Genomic DNA, 18,180 nt, shown 5'->3' on the forward strand with positions numbered 1-18,180 from the left:
GCAGATGTGTGTAAAGCATGCATGTTTTAACTAGTCTGAGTGGGCGGAAGTTCGCTGCATAGATCAGCCTCTCATTGGGCAGAACGAGCCACCTGCTGAAGTCCCGCCCTACCACCTCCGGTTGTGTAGCAGTTTTCAACCGTTTTCAACACGTCCTTTACTAACTTTTGCGGTGTTTGATCTTGCGGGGATGTAGCCATTTTTCTGCCATGGTTCACGTCCTGTAGACAATATTTTTGTGGGCGTGTTACACCAAAACCTGTTTCCCCCCCGGGAATATTTTTGCAAGCGCACCATTGCTGTGGCACCGCCCAGAACGATTGTGATTGGTTGAAAGAAATACAAGCAGCCGGGACGTTTTTTTCTCCAATCTTAAAGTGAGAGTCGGCCCAGCCAGACCTTTCTTTTCTTGAGAAAGGTCTGGTGATCGAGACTATCTTTTAACAGAAATGGATATAAACTTTAACGGCAACTAGACTAATGTGGGGGGGCATACAACCGCAAGGCCGTAAATTTTAGTTTTTCAGTAGAAATGAAACCCATTTTGTTCATTTTTGCATATCAGCACCCAAGTTCATTAGATTAAAAAAAAAGAAAAGAAAAGTAAAATACTAAATGTGTCTGCTCTGAACAACAGCAACAGAGTCGCAGCACAGAGCTCTGCCAGGCAAGGCAACATTTGTGGACCTGCATTCCTTTTTGTTCAAAGTAAGGGGAGGATCTAAAGAAGTCATGTCAAAGATCAAAGTAAGCACCCTACAGATGCTGAGCGTCATCCCCGGATATCTTAAAATGTCTTGTATGGTCATAAACATAGGTGTTTTCAGGAATTAATTAATCAGTGGGAACAGTTCCTCACAATGGCGTCCCTAACGTCACCTTGACGCAGTTCAGACTGAAACTGCCATTGAAACTTAATGTTAGAGAAGCCGGTGCTTTGCTAATTGAGCTCACGCTGCTCTTTTATTTTTAATAAAATATATTAATAAAAAATACACAGTAAAGTTGAAAAATATTTTTTTGTGTTACTCAGAAAACTCTACTGTATTTTCTGCTTGTATTGTTTTCAGCAAGGATTCATCCGTGACTGTGTGGCTCCTAATTTTGGTGACACGCTGTGGAGCTAAAGGAGCGTTTCACTTGTCAAGCTGCTTTGATTCATTGTGCTGCTGCTGCTGCTGCAGTAGCTATGAGTTTGAGACAGGCATGAATGACTTCAGCTGTAGTTTTTCTTTGCTTGTTTCCCTAATTGAGCAGAGTAACAAAAATTAAAGCCATGTGGTGCAGAGCTGAAAAACACTCTAGCTGTTTGTATCTTGTAGCTGCAAGACTCTCAAATTAAAACGTATAGCGCACACTTTACCCTCACAGTCATTAAGTCATTTTAAACCCAATATAATTACAATGGAGAGCAAAATCATGGAACAATGAGCCACTGTGTGAGCACGTCTAGAGGTCAAATGAGGCTGGATTCTTTTTTTGTTTGTTTCAGAGATGATTTAATGAAGGAATACACTCAATTTGAAGAATTAGCTACATTTTTAATGAGTATCAGTGTTTGACACTCTTTTCTTTCTTCATTGAAAGTCTCCTTCTGTCTCTGCGTGTTTAGAAAGTCAACCATGTCTTTATAGCCGTCCTCCTTGATTGCTGTAACTCCTTATGTTTTAGTATCATTCATCCTCCTCTATCAATCCTGTCTCCTAGATCAGAAAGCTCTTGTGTTGCTTTTAACGAGACTCAAAATGAGAGATATTACTCTGATTATTGCATCCCTCCACTGGCACCCTGCTAGCACCAGATCCTCTAACCAAAAGCTCTTCCCAGATTCAGGCTTCTTAGCAGCTGCCCCTCAAAAATCGAATTTCCTTCCTCTTCCATTTGATTATCTCTCTCAACACTTTTAAGATTAATCTTGAATTGTGTTTGTGTTAATGTGTCTCTCTATTTGTCCATCTTCTTTCTACCTCGGCATGGCTTTGAATTAATGTGGTTTCTTTCAAGAAGTCAGGTCTACCAGGGTGTGTGTCTGATGTCCATGTGTGTCTAGCATTTGCGTCCGCGCACAGTCGGACGTATTTGGATAGCCTTTAATGGTGACGGACAGAAGAAAGAAATTCCAGCAAGTAAAGAAGGAAAGGAGATTAAAGCGGAGGAAGATCAAGACAGACGTGAACAGAGGGACACTGATACACTGACACTGATACTCTCAGATGGGTTTATGTGAGTCTGCATGTGTGTAGGTGTCAGACACATGCAAATACACACATGCATGCAAGAAGTGTCAAAGCGCAGCCTTCAGAAATGTCAAATGTCAGATTCACTTCAGAGAGAAATGTGTGCTTGACATGAACCGCTCCCCGAAAGAGTGCTTAGTTTTTCCTTCTCTGTTTGAACCAATGCTAAAAAAAAAACCCCTGCTAGGTCAGGAGGAGACGATACACTAGTAAATTTGTGTTTGTAGTCATCCACATTGACATTCTAGTATTGTTAGGATTTTGAGAACTGATTGGGTTTTATGAGATGCAATAACTGTACTTCATGTGCCCGCAATGAGCTCTTGTTTGTTTTCTGAGACTGTATATTTAAAAGTGTGCAGAAAATGCTCCTACACCTCAGCTGAATTCAAAATTTAGCATAATCTCCTTTGACTTTGTACACAATTATTTCGATAATATATCTGTATTCAGTCAAAACATATTAGCCAGTCAGCAACTAAGGGTGCTTTCACAACTGCCCTGTTTGGTTTGGTTCAATTGAACTCAAGTTTGTTTGTGGTGAGAACGTGTTCCGACCTGGATCTGAACCAACTGCAGTCACATGACACATTGTTTGGGTTAAACATGAGCATGTTACAGTCCTGGAGGATTATTAATGTGCACCTCCTCCTGTACTGCCTTAATATGCACATTCAGCACATCCAATGCATCAAAACATTGTTTTCTAGTTGGAGCCGCGCCTCGTTTTCAAACTGTATGGTTTGACTAAAATGAACAATGACAGCAATATAGTCCACGATGACCAGCGCTAAAATCAACCTGCGTAGTTGTCCCTCCATTGTGACATTAGAAAGTGTCACATTTATCTTGCAAGTGTACTCTACTTCAATGATCGGTTGGCCAATCAAGAGCAGTTTTCTTGTGCAAGGCATTTTGTCTGGTCCGCTTGTAAATGCTGCCGTGACAACACGAACCAACTCTAGACAATTATGCAACTTTGTAACAAAATTAGTCCCTGATTCGGACCAAAGCAAGACAACTCTAGGTCTGAAAGCACCCTTAGATTACCCTTATGATCAACAAAGTAAGCAGCTAATGTTATTGACATGCCATTCAAGCTTGTTGTTAGCCTTTATAAATTACGACAGTTAACATAACTGACATGATAGCATTTTAGGTTAGAACTAGCCCTTATGATCAACAAAGTTAGCTGCTAAAGTACTTGTGTAAATGAAACACAAAGCAAGCAGTTTACCAGACATTTTTCAATCAAAGTCAGAAAGAATGGTAAAAGAATATTTAAGAATTCACAAATAGTGAGTAAAAATGCACTCCAAACCAAATACATAACCACTGGTTCATCAACAAGACAATACAGCAGTCAGTAAAGTTAAAAGGATGTTCCTGTCCAACATAAACCAATATCTAGCCTATGTCTTGCGTGACAGGAACAATTGCACAGCTGCAATTGGACTCTACTGTTAGGGACAGGAATCCAGATGGGGTTCCAAAATGTCTGATCCATCAGAATCATATGCCTCCAAGCTTATCAATTCCTGCTGGCATGTTTTTCTTATAGTTGTGCATTGAAAAACAATGACGTCAAACCACTCGGCTGTTAGAAACTTGCAACAAGGAGTCATGGCGGAGAAAAAGAAATGTCCAAAGTGTGTCTTCATATCAAAAGAAGATGACAACAGTGCAGCTTGCAATGTCTGTAAAATGTCATTTCAAGTATAAGTGGAAACACAAGCAATATGCTGAAACATCTGTCTCTGCAACATTGGCTTAAATTCCAGGAATGCCATGTATTCAACACTCTTGAGCACTTCTTCCTAACTAAACAGCACAGCCATTACAAGGGGTAAATGTCCTGTTATAGTGACATTAGCGTCACACAGATTTTGTACATCTGTGTGACATAGATGCCTTTTTTCTACTCTGTTTCAGCACTGTCTTGATATCATAAAACAGCTGCATTGATGTTAAAACTTGTTAAGGTCTACCCACACAACTGGTAAGGAATCAGTAGGGGAAGAATCAGACCAATAAGCAGGATCAATAATGGCACTGGTATCAGTAAAATTTTGTCAGCTCCTGTCCATGTCTACTGTGTACAATCTGACTTCTTTTTGCAACCAGTGGAGTCGCCCCCTGCTGGCCATTAGAAGGAATGCAGGTTTCTGGCACTTCGGCATTCACTTCACTTTTCAGACCTGGAGGCTACGTCCACTTCTTTATACAGTCCATGGCTCACAGCATCATGACCCTGGAGTCTTCATACATTTGGCTACAGCTGATTCAGGATACTGATTCGTATTTGCAATGTGTGTGTGTGTGTGTGTGTGTGCCTGTGTGTGTGTGTGTGTTATAGCATTATGTGCCAGCTACCACATCAGGGTGCCAGCTGGACAGTGGCAGTGAGACCTGTAGCTGTACTGCCAAAAACACAAATGCACATGCTTTAACACATGCACACTTACATGCACACTCACACAGAGACACATGCTGGCATGGTAGTGTCGACTCCACTGCCAGTCATGCAGATTTGATATCATGTAATAGGGAGAACTGGCCAAATCATGCCAGAAACAGCATCCAGGGAAATGCGCACATGTTTGCGTGGTCGGTAGAGCCAGTACACAGCACAGTTTTACTGTGGCTGCCGTCCCTACATTACTTGGAATAGATCAATTTCAGATTAACAGGATGATGTTAATCAACTTGTTATAATTAGTATGTGTGATGGAATTGAGACACAACTACAGGGTGTCTGCTGGGCTTTAAACAAATATTGAGTTTCCTCATTAAAAAGAAAAAAAATTGCACACTTGAAAGTTGAATTATTTTGATTGTTGTCGGTATGTTCAATTTTTTTTTTTTTTTTTTTTACAGAGTTTCAGTCACAACCATTAGACCAGGAGCAAACACTTCCAGTACTACATGTTCCCAGGGTCCTGTGTTCCTCACCTCAATGCCCCCCTAACAAGAGGAAACCTTTCAAAGGGTGTCATGTTCTCAGCTGCCTTTGCTCCTACATCAAATGTGCAGTGTACTTTTTCCTCGGTCAGTATGTTGAAATCACCCACCATCATCTTGATGATGGTATATAAAGATAGAAAATGCATCTCCACATTCTCCAGCATACAAAAAAGAAGCCAAAATCTCCTGGTTTCGGCTGCTGCCATCGTGCGCTGATGTCATGATTTAAAGCTAAAGTCTTAGCAGTGGTGATCTCTGCGGTATCGAGTTTCCGCTTGTACACTGGTTCGACCAATTGCTGGTAGTGCCTTTGACAGCGAGCACACTGACTGGCACACACAGCTGTCAATCATAATGTCAAACACCCTTTTTATAGCATCAGATAACTTATTAAAACCAAACATCAGTGTTTTAGAACTACCTAAAATGACAGACACCATCTTTGGGAAAAATGTATTCGATGTGTACTTTGAGGGTTTTTTTGGCCTATGTCTCATCTGCTCACATGGAGGGGGTGAGATTTAAACTCTATACTGTAGCCAGTCTCCAGGAGGCGATCCAGATGTTTTGGCTTCACTTCTGGGGACATATCATGTCGTCCATCTTTATGATACAGTCTATGCTACGACCTATAGCCAACTGATCTTATACTCTTTGAAACCTTAACCCTCAATTTGTTGGCAAGACAGTTTTCTTGACTTTAGATATTGATACAGTGGCTGAACAGATTTTTACCATTCAAGCTGCATTTGAAACATTTATCTCCCTTTGTTTTTCCGCCATTTGAAGTGCAAACCTAGCCATTACCAATCTCTAACTATGCTAGTTTATATGAAGAGACATGGGACCCTGGGAACATTAGGCCGACCCTGCTAAAGTAGCTAGAAAGCTCACCGTCTCATAAAGAGGAAGTATCAATCTTTAGCAATAAATGCATTCAAACAAATGGATACTTTTTTTATTTGTTAATCCATCCATCCATTTTTCTGGGTCTATATCATAGACTGTGTAAATAATGGACATAGCTACCATGATGTCACCCATTGGTTTGTGGACTGCCATTTCGAAGCCTGGAGTTTGGCATTTGGGCTGTTGCCATCTTGTTTTTTTGAAATCAGAAGTGACCATACTTGGGTGAGAGGCTGCCGCTGTGGAGCGAGTGGTGTTTCTGACTGAGAAGCCAAGGACAATATCGGCAAACAGCCTATCAGTCAAAGCGGCCTGTGATTAATTATGCATGATTTTGGGCCTTAATAAAAATTAAATGGGTGTGTTCTAAAAAAAAAAATAATAATCACCCCCTGTAAAGTTGTCACGAATGTTGAAATTAACTGTAGAAACCCAAACCATTTGTTTGTACCAGGCTGTAAACATGTTTATTTCTGCTGAAGAGCTCGGCATTTTAATCAAGTTGCAACCTCCAGTTTTGCAAAATAAAGCCATTGGGAAATGCCAAAAACTGCAGTTCCTCAAATGGCCACTTGAGGCTGACTCCAGAAACCAGTCACAGCCATACAGGCCATATCGTCCCTGTTGGTTTTCTGTCATACAGTCATACTTTGGGGGGTATGACTATAATAAAAGAGGTGTGAAATTGCATTGTGGTATTAATAAGGTATTTTAAAGGTTTTTAACAAATAGGCAGTTTGATTATGCATTAATAAATGAAGTGATATTAAGGCAATGACACTGTTTATCATTAATGGTTCATGTGCTACATTAATATGGATGTCTCTGAATGTTCTCCTGGATGGCAGCTGTGATTCAGAGCAAATTAGAAACCTAACAGTTACAGTAACACTGCTGCAGAGCGCTGAAATAACACCTTTGTTTCCACTGCTGTTGTGTTGCCATGGAATCTGTATCTGTCACTCCCTTAGCTTTTTGTTTCCTTTGTTATCTCCCTCCGTGTCCTCAGCTGTTTCAGTCCTCTCCTTTTCTGTTTTTGTCTGTTTATTCTCCCTCCGCTGTCCTTCTATCTCTCGAAAAGTGCCCTCCTTTCTTTCATGCTCTTTCCTTTCCTGTCTGATGTCGTCTTTGTCTCCCCCTCCACACATCCTGTTTCTTGTGCCGGGATACGATGTTGTTGTTACATGCCTTCTCCATCTGTTTCGTGCCCCCCTACTTGCAAACCTCTTCCGTCTCAGAACATAAACACAGTGGTGAACATACTGTGCACATGGATATGAGCCATTAAGTGCTTTTTGCTTTCCCTGTTTGGGTAATGATCCACAACACTGATATTGAATAGAACATTGAGTAGTACTTCAGGAAATGCTGATAAATGTACTCTTACTTGATGTAAGAACCAGACCCCCTCTTTTTCTTTTTCAAGAATCCATACTGAAGTGTTTCATGCTATAATTAGGCGACATTCATCAGCTTGAAATTCACACTCATTAATGAAACTTCCTGTTACAGCTAGTTTGAATACACACAGGTTGTTTGTCATACATAACACCAGAAAACAACTAATTCATGGCTGCAGGCGTGTCTGAACATGTGAACAAAAGAAATCCAAGGGTAGGTGTGGTCTTTGATTTCACGTTAGAATAAGTTTCAGTGGAATTTTGATTGAAGTATTACACAAAAATCTGTAAAAATATTCGCTGTACTGTTGTTGAAAGACCACAGGAAGGTGAGAACAAATATCAGCCCAGTCATCACCAGTCCCCTTTCCCAAAGACTTAATAATCCGACTAGCTCTCAGTCTTTCTCATCATACTGCTGCTGGTTTTGCTTTGGTCCTACCTGGCTAATGTTGTCATCACTGTCTCTGTCGCTAATAGAAATGCAAAATAGCAGTAGCCGCTGGTTCTGGAAGTAATTTTCCCCACTTTAAATTTGCATTTGAACGTCTCCCTTTAATGATATCCTCAGTGTTTCTTAACATTGCAATACAGGAGTCTCCTGGATGGTTTAACAATATTGCGGGTTTATTTCACGGCCATTTTCTGCGCTTTGTTTCTGAGGAATTCGATTTTTTTGCATCAGTTTGATTACTGTTGCTGCGGAGAAGAAGACAGAACTCAGAGCCGTGCCAGATTCATAATCCGAAAGTAAATTGATTCAAACTTCTGAATGAGTCGTGTTTCTAGAAAGCATAAGTTTTAGGTTCCACTTGCCGTTAGCGGCATATGCTGCAGAATTTTAAGCTTTATGAACAGATGTTTCTTAGGGAAATGCACTTTGGGAGTCGCGGTTGACTTCTCCCGTCACGTCTTTAATTACACGGTATTTTTTTAACACAGTTATTCCTTTTTTAATGAATAAATTGGGAGAGATTCATGCAATCCAAACTTCTGGGGCACTGTCTGTCTACCGAACATTGTCTATACAGAAAATGAACTGAAATAATCCTCTCGCTTTGCAGCTCTGTTTCTCTCTATTTCCTGTTGATTTGTGGGATGTGTATGCCATATTGTCTCTGTTGTTTGGCGTTACTTCTAACCATAAGTTGTTGCTTGCTTTCCAAGAAGCCTTTTGATTTCTATTTGTTTCCCTGCAAGACATAAATACAGTTTCAACACTTCTTCTTGTCAAGGTTATGTTATCATTCAGTCATTGACAAATTCAGTTGGGCCAAAATTTTCTCTGTTGTGCTCTCAAGGAAACTGCAGCCACGTTTATTTAATCCAAGAACCGACCGTTTTCAAATTATCCCTTTTCATAACGTTCATGTTTCCCTTTGTCATCCAGGTTTCATTTTCCAGCAACACGGCTTGTGACAACAAAGCTGTCAGTTCGCGGATGTTGCGGCGTTCATTCCAACCTTTTGTGCTTGTGCTGTTTGCGAGCTGTGAATACACCAGCGTTAACCCTTTATCTCCTCTTCTCCAGCCCACACTCGCTGGGTGTTAGCCTTAAATACACACCCACACAAACAGATGACTGGATGTTTTGCGTGTCGAGGAGATTCCTCGATACCATTAATCCCCCGATCCAGTAAATTCACACGAACACACACACATACATGCAGGCACAGAAACACATAGTTTCATGCCTGAAAACAGCCTCTTTCAGAGGATAGATCCACATTGAGGACTCTTGGCAGGAGGAGAGGATGACAACATGAGGACAAAAAGAGAAAGAGATAAACAAAGTCAAATATATTGTCGAAGAGGAAGAAAAAATGCATTGTACACATAACTGTTTGACTTTCTCTTTCCCTTCATTCTCATCTCTCACACACATTTTCCTCCCTCTCATTCCCTCCTTCCATCAAATCTCCTTTTCTTCCTCTACCTCCATCTATTTTTCTCTCTTTCTCCCCTTGTCTGAAAGAATAGCAATTACAGTCCACAGTTGGTAGAGGCACTTGTAAATGATTGAAAGCAAGAGAAAGAGAGGAGAAAGGGAGAGTGGACGGGCTATTAAGATTCAAAGAGCTGAAAGTCTCTATTGTCACAGAGTCTGTGTCAGTGGGAGGCAGGAGGAGAGGAACAATTTCTCCCTCCCTCTTTTCTTCCTCTCCTTTCACTTTCTTTTCTCTCGTTTTTTTTTCCTTTCCCCCATTTATTCACTTTCTCTGACTCTCATTTCTCCCCTCATCCTGAAGCCAAAGAACCAAACCCAATTATAAACTCTCTCTGTGAAATCTGACCCTGGCACTGCTTCAGTTGTCACTTAAGTAACATGAAGGCTCAAAAAGTCTCAGGACGGGACTGCTGATTAACAACCAGCCTGTCGTGTACTTGTAGTTTATGTGGTCAGATGGCCTGAGCAGTGACACCGGTGACTCTGTGACTTTAGAGGAGAGAGAAAGTTGTTTAGTGTTTTCTTATTATTCAGATTTAATCCCAAGCAGGGACATGTGCAGGGAGATGTTTTGTTAGTGTTGATTTAGCACACAGTTTCTGGTGTGAAGATGTAATAGTGGTGAGATATTTAAGATTTGATTGCAATCACTGAGCAAAGACATAATTTCAGTTCGTCTCTTTTTTGTTATGCACAGCACTGCTTTAGACAATGCAGTAAATACAGACTTTAACAAGATGATGCCTTTTTTCAGTGGGAAATGTAGCTTTATGTGTAGACTTTGCTAGAGTTTTAAATCCTTTGCAGTAGGGTTGAGGGGAAAAAATCAATACAGCATAGTATTGTGATATTTTTGTGTGGCAGTACTGTATCATCACACAGTGTCAAGTATTGATTTTTTACATTATATAACTTATTAATATGACAAATACAAATTAAACTTAAGGTCGCCTATTAGAGTAATATAATCAATTGCTTTGTCAGTCCACTAGATACATTGTGCTGCAAAAGAAAATGACTAAAATCAGATGAAAAGACTGAAAACTTCTTATCAGATAAAACAGATGTTGAGAAAAGTTTTCCTGTAGGGGCATAATTTACATTTGAAAAAAGGTAATAAATCACAATATATTTTCTTGCAATACTCAGCATATGCAACATATTTAAAATCGCAACAATATTGTATTGTCACTTAAGTATCATGATAATATCGTATTGGATCTTTTGCACGGTAGTTGTAGATTTGATGACTCGTACTTGTAGTTGCGAATCAGTTTAAAAGTAGTTACTTTTAAAAGCGTACTCCACTGATGTAGCATTGCGTTTTTGTAACATTGTTGGACTCGCGACAGGCAAAAAGCATCATCTTTTTTTAATTCCACGCATTCTTCTTTTTTTAAAAGCTTGGCACCTACATTACCCACAATGCAACTTGACTATCAACAATTTAGTTTGAGATTCGGGCATGTTATGCTGTAATATTTTTTGCCCAGTTTCCTGCGGACGCACAAAAGAGTTTTATACAGCTTTTTTCATATGTGTAGTCGTGTTAAACTTAAATATGTGAAATTGGTTCAGGTTCCCTTTAACATAGGACATTTGTGCAACTATTTTGGCAAAAAAAAATTACTATTTTTATCAGTTCATCATCACCTCAAATAATTGTCAGTTCAGTCATGAACACTTAAGTCAAAGACAACTCTATTTCCATTTGAGGTATTATATTTGGTGGTATGGCTCTGTTCTGGGGCCCCTCTGCTTTTCCTGGGCCTACGCAGAAAGCCTCTTCCACATGCCTACATGGAAAACCTCAGGCAGAAAGAGCACACCTCTCTGCCCTTCCACGTGCCTGCAGAGAGAGCAAACCCTCCTGCCCTTCCATGCGCCTACATGCAGGCCAGAGCAGTTTAAATAGGGCACCCTGAATGAGATTCGCCATTTGGTTGTATAGAAAGGAATCCCGTGATCTATCACCTGCTCCATCAGTTGATTTGGCTGTTTGAGATCAGCTGATCGTGTTCTGCCTGAACTCATGCTATGCTCAATTTAAATCTTAAAAAGGTGGGGATTTGCTTACTTTTTACAACATTGTACACTATAAATTGATTGCTTATTGGTTAACTGGTAAACTAAATATGCTATTTTAACAAAATAAAGTGTCATTTGTAGTAATTGTATTGATGATATGAATAAATAATAAACTGAAGATAGTCCTCTGATATAACATTTTGTAAGAGTTGACATTCTGTAGTTGGAACAGATTGAAGTCAGTAAATGTTTTGCTGTAATTTAAAATTTCTGATTTGCCTGTGGAATTCTCTGGAACCACAAATTAGAGCTTTTCACTGATCCACAATTGTGCACCCTATCCAAAGTGGACGCATGGAAAACCTCCCTTAACCAGGGGAGTATAAATTGTGAAATAAACAAGAGTCCCTGTCTGCAAAAGAGTTTAGGATTATTAGACACATTCCAAAATGCAGTCGACCCAAATAGAGAGATAAGCAGCAGCATGAAGCTCCACCAGTTCATGTTCACTTCACAGTTCACACTCTCAGTCTCACCTCAAAAAACACATTTCTCTCCTGAAATGATTGACACACAGACTCGATATCTGCAGCAATAGAGTGCAGCCCGACCCAAAACAGATTAGACCAACTATAACTTGGACCTGGCCCCGCTTAAGTCTTGGGTCAAGCCTCCATTACCAGTACCTGTTAAAACGTCTACACATGGATCCCACATTCAGAACCACTGGCCTGGTGGAGAGAGAGTGTGAGTGATAGGAAGGGAAGGAGAGGTGTGAATGTTGTCTTTAATATTTCAGTGATCTTTCAGCTTTGAATCATGTGGTGAGAAGGGCAGAACAAATCAAACAAACTGAGACAGGAAGAGAGTGAAACCGAAGCAATCACAATCTGAGGATGGATGCCATGTCACGCAAAAACCCTCAAAACCAACATAACACTCGGATGCTCCCATTTTTCTCCCGTTTCTATTTCATGTTGTCAAGTTTGACCCGGGCTGAATCACAGTCTCAAATAGGCTGAGTCGTTCTGTGTGTGTGTGTGTGTGTGTGTGTGTGTGTGTGTGTGTGTTTAGAGCGCTTCCAGCCTCAGGTATCCTCTCAGTGTGTTGTGTACATGTGCTACTAACCTAATAGCTCAGAGATTTGGTTCATTATTATTGTGGGGTTGAAGATTTGGTGCGTGTATACAGTATGTGTGTGTGTTTGTGTGTGTATATTTGTGTGTGCGGTGGTGTATATTTGCAGACAAAGCAGTGATGTATCCCCCAAAGTGCAGTGGGTGTCCCAGATAGAGCGATCAAGCAGCACGATTATAATGTATTACTGTAATATCACCACACAGATAAGCATTAGATATGTTGTGTGTGTGTGTGTGTGTGTGTGTGTGTGTGTGTGCGTGCGTGCGCGCATGTGTGTTTGTGCGTGTGAGATAATTGCAGCACTATCACACACATTAGAAGTCTCATTTATCACTTCTTCCTCCACCAGCATTAGTTTAAACCCACATTCTCCCTTTTTTCTTACATGCCCACGTACATTTCCTCTCAGTCGCTCTTACGGTGCACGTACACACACACACACACACACACACATGCACGCACACACTTTGCATTATTCATGTCCTCTGTGTCAGAGTAAAACAGGATGATGTCAGTGTTTACTTTAAAAGGTTTCTCTCCTCACGTCACCGGACTATTTGGAAGCTTTCTGACCTCTGCCTGTCACCGTCTTTTAAAATCAAAACAACAACACACACGTGAGTCCATCATTACCAATTAAGCACTTCCTGTGCAGCTCATAAATTGGTTTTAAGTATTTGTTGCTCGACAAAATCTAGATCCTAGTGTTTCTTTCCTACAAGACAAAAGATTTCCGGGTCATCTGCCAAACAGCATTGTATTGATGAGGTGAGCTGGTGGTTAATGCAAAAGACAAACTTTGAGCAAGCAAAGTCATCAATGTGAATATGATGAGAAAAGTTATAGCACTTTTGGGAGTTATGTGCTGTAGCTATCTTGAGAAACAGTTTATCCATCCACCCAGCATTCATGTGCAGCATCTCTGCTAATTGCCTGACAAAATCATGGTCGACAACACTCCTGGGAATCACTGCACCTGGCTGCTTTTCTTACTTAGAAAAAGTTCCAGCACAGAACTCTTTAGAAAACCACAAATAGTTGTATCAACATTTCTGATTGTGTACGAACTAAACAAACAAGATATGTGTAATTTAGTGTGCTTTTGAACAGAGCCAATCAAGCTGTTTCCCCATCTTTGTGCTAAGCTGAGCCCTTGGCTTTAGCACCACACTGAACACAAAGACACGAGAGTGGTGTCAGTCTTATCATCTGAACTTTTTGCAAGAAAGGTGCCCACAGACAGTGACAATAAGTGTGTCCTCCATTCCTGATTGTCTGTGACCTCAGGAGCACCTCATTGCCAATAGCGGGGTTACCATGGTCATGGAAAATCTGGAAGAGTCACAGAATTTCAAATTCTTGTTTTCCACACCTAAGAAAGTTCTAAAGTTCTAAGTAAAGTCCTTGAACGTTTTAAAAAAGTGTTATAGAATTTGGTTGTGTGTAATGAAATTAATTGCTACAGTAATCTTCAGTGGATAATCTTTCATGTATTGTAATAACAGAAAACTTATTTTCTGTAGCTGTTGACGTAATGTCGCTCTAATATGTGTCGATGCATGACAACATTTTGTTCAACAGCACGTACATTTCTTAATTTTCTCCCTGCGTTCCGTTTCTCTTTTGATTTATGTCATTTAGCCAGAATAACATTTAAATGGAGTCTGAATCTGCATCTGTTTGAATTAGAGGAAAATACTGTTGTGAAGGATTGTGAATCCCAAAGTTTCCAGAAAGGTTGGCATTACACATTGTGAATAGTCATGGAAATTTTATTATAGGTCCTTGAAAAGTCAGGGAAAAACTTGTGAAATTATGTTCATGAAGATATGTGGGAATGCTGGGAAAGGCTCTCGCAACACAGTATCATGCAAAGTTTTTGCTGAAATTGAGACATTTCAACTTACGTGGATGTGTGCTCGCATCTGTTTGCTTCGCCCAGCGTGAATTTGCACATATCTTTGTCTTTGCGTTGACTCTATAGAATTATGCCGTACAAAAAATTAACCCGCGTTTGGTCTGTATTTAACTTACCTTAACCTTAACTCTGCATGGTTATCGATTTATTTCAGAGTTGGGCTATGAGTGTTTTTAGTGCAGTCATGTTGCTGCATAATTGTTCAGACAGAAGCTGAGTTTTCAACCCTCAGCACTAAATACAGCACTCAGTTATTCCAGAAACCCCAGTGTTTTACACTGTGCAGCTGCACACTGATATTAGAGTGAGGGAGCCCTGAATGCCGCAGAGACACAGTGCACTAAAAACACACAATGCTCTCAATCCCTTGTACTGGATCTACAACTTGCCCTAAATAACACATGATACAGGTCTCTTAATTGGGTTCTTTGTTTAAATTCAAAGTATATATTTAATATGAGACTTTTAAAGAAGACGTTACTGCACTTTTTAGCGGGTACTGAAAGGTAACTGCATTAATTATCTAAATTTTAGTGTCAAAAAACAGCAACAGCACAACTTAAGATCTAAAAATAGCATCTTTATATGCTTGTATTTTCTGTAAGAGTCTTTTTTTGCTGTTTGAGCACTAACTAACATTATACTGGGACAAGATGCAGACACCGTGTTCCACTTACGGTCTCATTAGTGTGAGAGAGGAAAAGGAAAAATAAACATGGGAAAGGATGGAGGGTGACGGGTGGAAGTGTTCGGGGGGAATGCTGTCGGGACTATTTGCATTCAGCTCTTGTGGGTATGATAAAGAGGTGTGTTATGAACATGTAACCTTGTTGGCATCGATCATGCTGCTCGCCTGTGCAGCGTTGATTGGAGGAGACCTTTCAACACAATGCTCATACGTCAATGCTAAGTGGATTATTAAGTCATGGACCTATGTAGGCCTCTCTGTCTCCTCTCTGCAGTGCATACTGTGTACACAGATCATGCAGCAAAACACATACATTATCTATACTTTTGATCAGTGGAAACATAATCATTTATCTGGTAGTTGTAATCATCTGAATGTCTTAAAGAATAGTCTGGTTAAAAGAAAAGATTAGATAAACCTGTATTGATTCCCAAATGGGAAATTCAGGTGCTGCAGTCAGCAGATTTATTGTCAACAAATCCTGTAAAAGGACCAAAACCAGTCCAGCCCTCAACACCTTCCTTATCTATAGCACTTAAGGCAACAGCATTCTTAAAAGAAGTTCTTGTTGAATCATCAAACAGCGTCTGAAACCTGTCACAGCAGTTGTTGTAACTATCTGAAACTGCCAATACAACAAGCACACCCTCTTCAAGCCACAAAAAAAATTGGTGTTTTAGTCAGGTGCACTGATGTAATGCTGAGTGAACTCATTTCCTATTTCAGCACAGTAACATCAGTAACAACTACTTAAAGACTTAAAAACTCATAATAATCTGTTCAACTGTAGAAAGCATCAGCATTTTTACAGTGAGGGTTTGAACGTCTCCATAAAGCTCTTTTTCATTCTTCACAGAACTACTTCAGTCGCTTTTTGTACGTAGAACCGAGTGCAGCGCCGCAAACCCTTTTCCCAATTTTAACGATTATCAAACGTCTCTCCTCTCTAAGAAGACAGGCTTTTCCCTTGTCTTTAAATGTTTCATTCATAACAGGTAGAAGTACTTCAGCCTTCTTTAGAAGTGGTCCAACAACTCTACCTATGCCAGTTTGTTTCAAGTATACCACAGCCTGCAGCGCTAAGCACATTCATTGCTAGTGAAGATGTACATCTTTAAAAGCAGGCGAGGAATATATACTGTCTTTTCTATATTTTTTTTAAGGCTGACTAATTTCAGTTATACAGCTGGGCATTATGGTTTCCAGGAAATGTTACTCAAAGAGGAGTGCATTTGTTGGGGACTATTTTCAGTCGTAGATGGATACAAATACTCACGTGTGGTAGTGTGTATTTACTACAGCAGAATTGTGCATGCAGTATTGACTGGAAATATACTACAATGCCCATTGCTTATTTGTAATGAAGAAACATGTTGCCCAGTGCAACACTGTGGCTCTTTGATATGTTTTTAATCATTTTGGACAACAGTGGAGGTCTATGGAACAGAAGAATAAGGCATATTGTGCTCTAGATACACAGACAACAATGGAGATCAGTTAACTACTGGTTTTAGTCTTAATATGTGGCATTTGTAGTATCAGTGTTTGCTTAGAAGCAGGGCAAAACATCCATCCATCCATTCCTTTTCAACCGCTAATCCAAAGCCATGTCGTGGGGGGCAGCAGGCTGAGCAAAGTATTCCGGACGCCCTTCTCCCCAGCAACGCTTTCCAGCTCTTCCTGGGGGATCCCAAGGTGTTCCTAGGCCAGATGAGATATATAATCCCTCCAGCGTGTTTCTGGGTCTGCCCCAGGGCCTCCTACCAGTTGGACATGCCTGGAACACCCATAACAGGAGGCACCCAGGAGGCATCCTGATCAGATACTTGAACCACCTCAACTGACCCCTTTCGATGCAAAAGAGCAGCAGCTCTACTCTGAGCTCCCTCCGGATGTCCAAGCTCCTTCCTGAACTGTAAGGCTGAGCCCAGCCACCCTTCGAACGAAACTCATTTTGGCTGCTTGTAGCCCCAACCTCATTCTTTTGGTCACTACCCAGAGCTCATGACCATAGGTGAGGGTTAGGACATAGATGGACCAGTAAACCGAAAGCTTTGCCTTCTGGCTCAGCTCCCTCTTCACCACGACAGTCTGGCACAGCGCCCGCATCACTGCAGATGCCGTGCTAAACCGCAGATCAATCTCACACTTCATTCTATCCTCACTTGTGAACAAGAACCCAAGATACTTGAACTCCCTTGTTTGGGGCAGCAACTCACGCCCAATCCACCGGTTTCCAGCAGAGACCCATGGCCTCGGATTTAGAGGTGCTGACACTCATCCCAGCCGTTTCTCACTTGGCTGCAAACCGCCCCAGTGCATGCTGGAGGACACGGATAGATAAACATCATATGATATGTTTTTTCCTTTAACACAAGAGACTTTGATATTACCTAATGAGTTGTGGGTCTAACACTGAAACTGAAGAAAAAAACATGCACTAATGAGTGACATTTCGCCAAAGAAGTGCTTAAAGGCCGGTTTGTTAAAATGCAGGTTATGGTTGTAGGACTTCGGTTGGACCCCAGACAGCAAAGCTCGCTCGTATATTTTAATGATCTTGGCTCTCTAAACGAGGGGCTGTATTCATTGTGCGGCCCAGAGATTTAAAGCCAACCCTTCTTTTTAAAATTAGTCTGAGCCCGCAATCTCTTGCACACAAGACTAGATTGCATTTGATCCGTCAGTACTCAAAGGAGCGATGGATAGATTTGTAGTGATATAACATATGGTGTGGCTTCATCACTGAGCAGCGTAATTACCTTTCGTGTTGTGTTTACACTGACTGACTTCAAAGTCTTTGTTTATTTTGTAGGAATATATGTTTTCCAAATCCTGTGCATCTTATTAAATGCTGCATTATGCAGAGCATATCCCTTGAAACCATTATTTCTGCACACATTGCTTTGATACACGTACAGTACTGCTTTGAAGCTAAAAGCTCTCTC

At 40.6% G+C, this 18,180-nt stretch overlaps 1 protein-coding gene across 1 annotated transcript in view; it reads left to right on the top strand.

The window, feature by feature from the left end:
• The window catches only part of b4galt2 (UDP-Gal:betaGlcNAc beta 1,4- galactosyltransferase, polypeptide 2), a 270,223-nt gene that overhangs the window by 114,568 nt on the left and 137,475 nt on the right, over positions 1-18,180 (top strand). The gene's annotated exons all lie outside the window — the stretch shown is intronic.

Source organism: Epinephelus moara, chromosome 21 (genome assembly GCF_006386435.1).
Source record: "Epinephelus moara isolate mb chromosome 21, YSFRI_EMoa_1.0, whole genome shotgun sequence".
NCBI lineage: Eukaryota > Metazoa > Chordata > Actinopteri > Perciformes > Serranidae > Epinephelus > Epinephelus moara.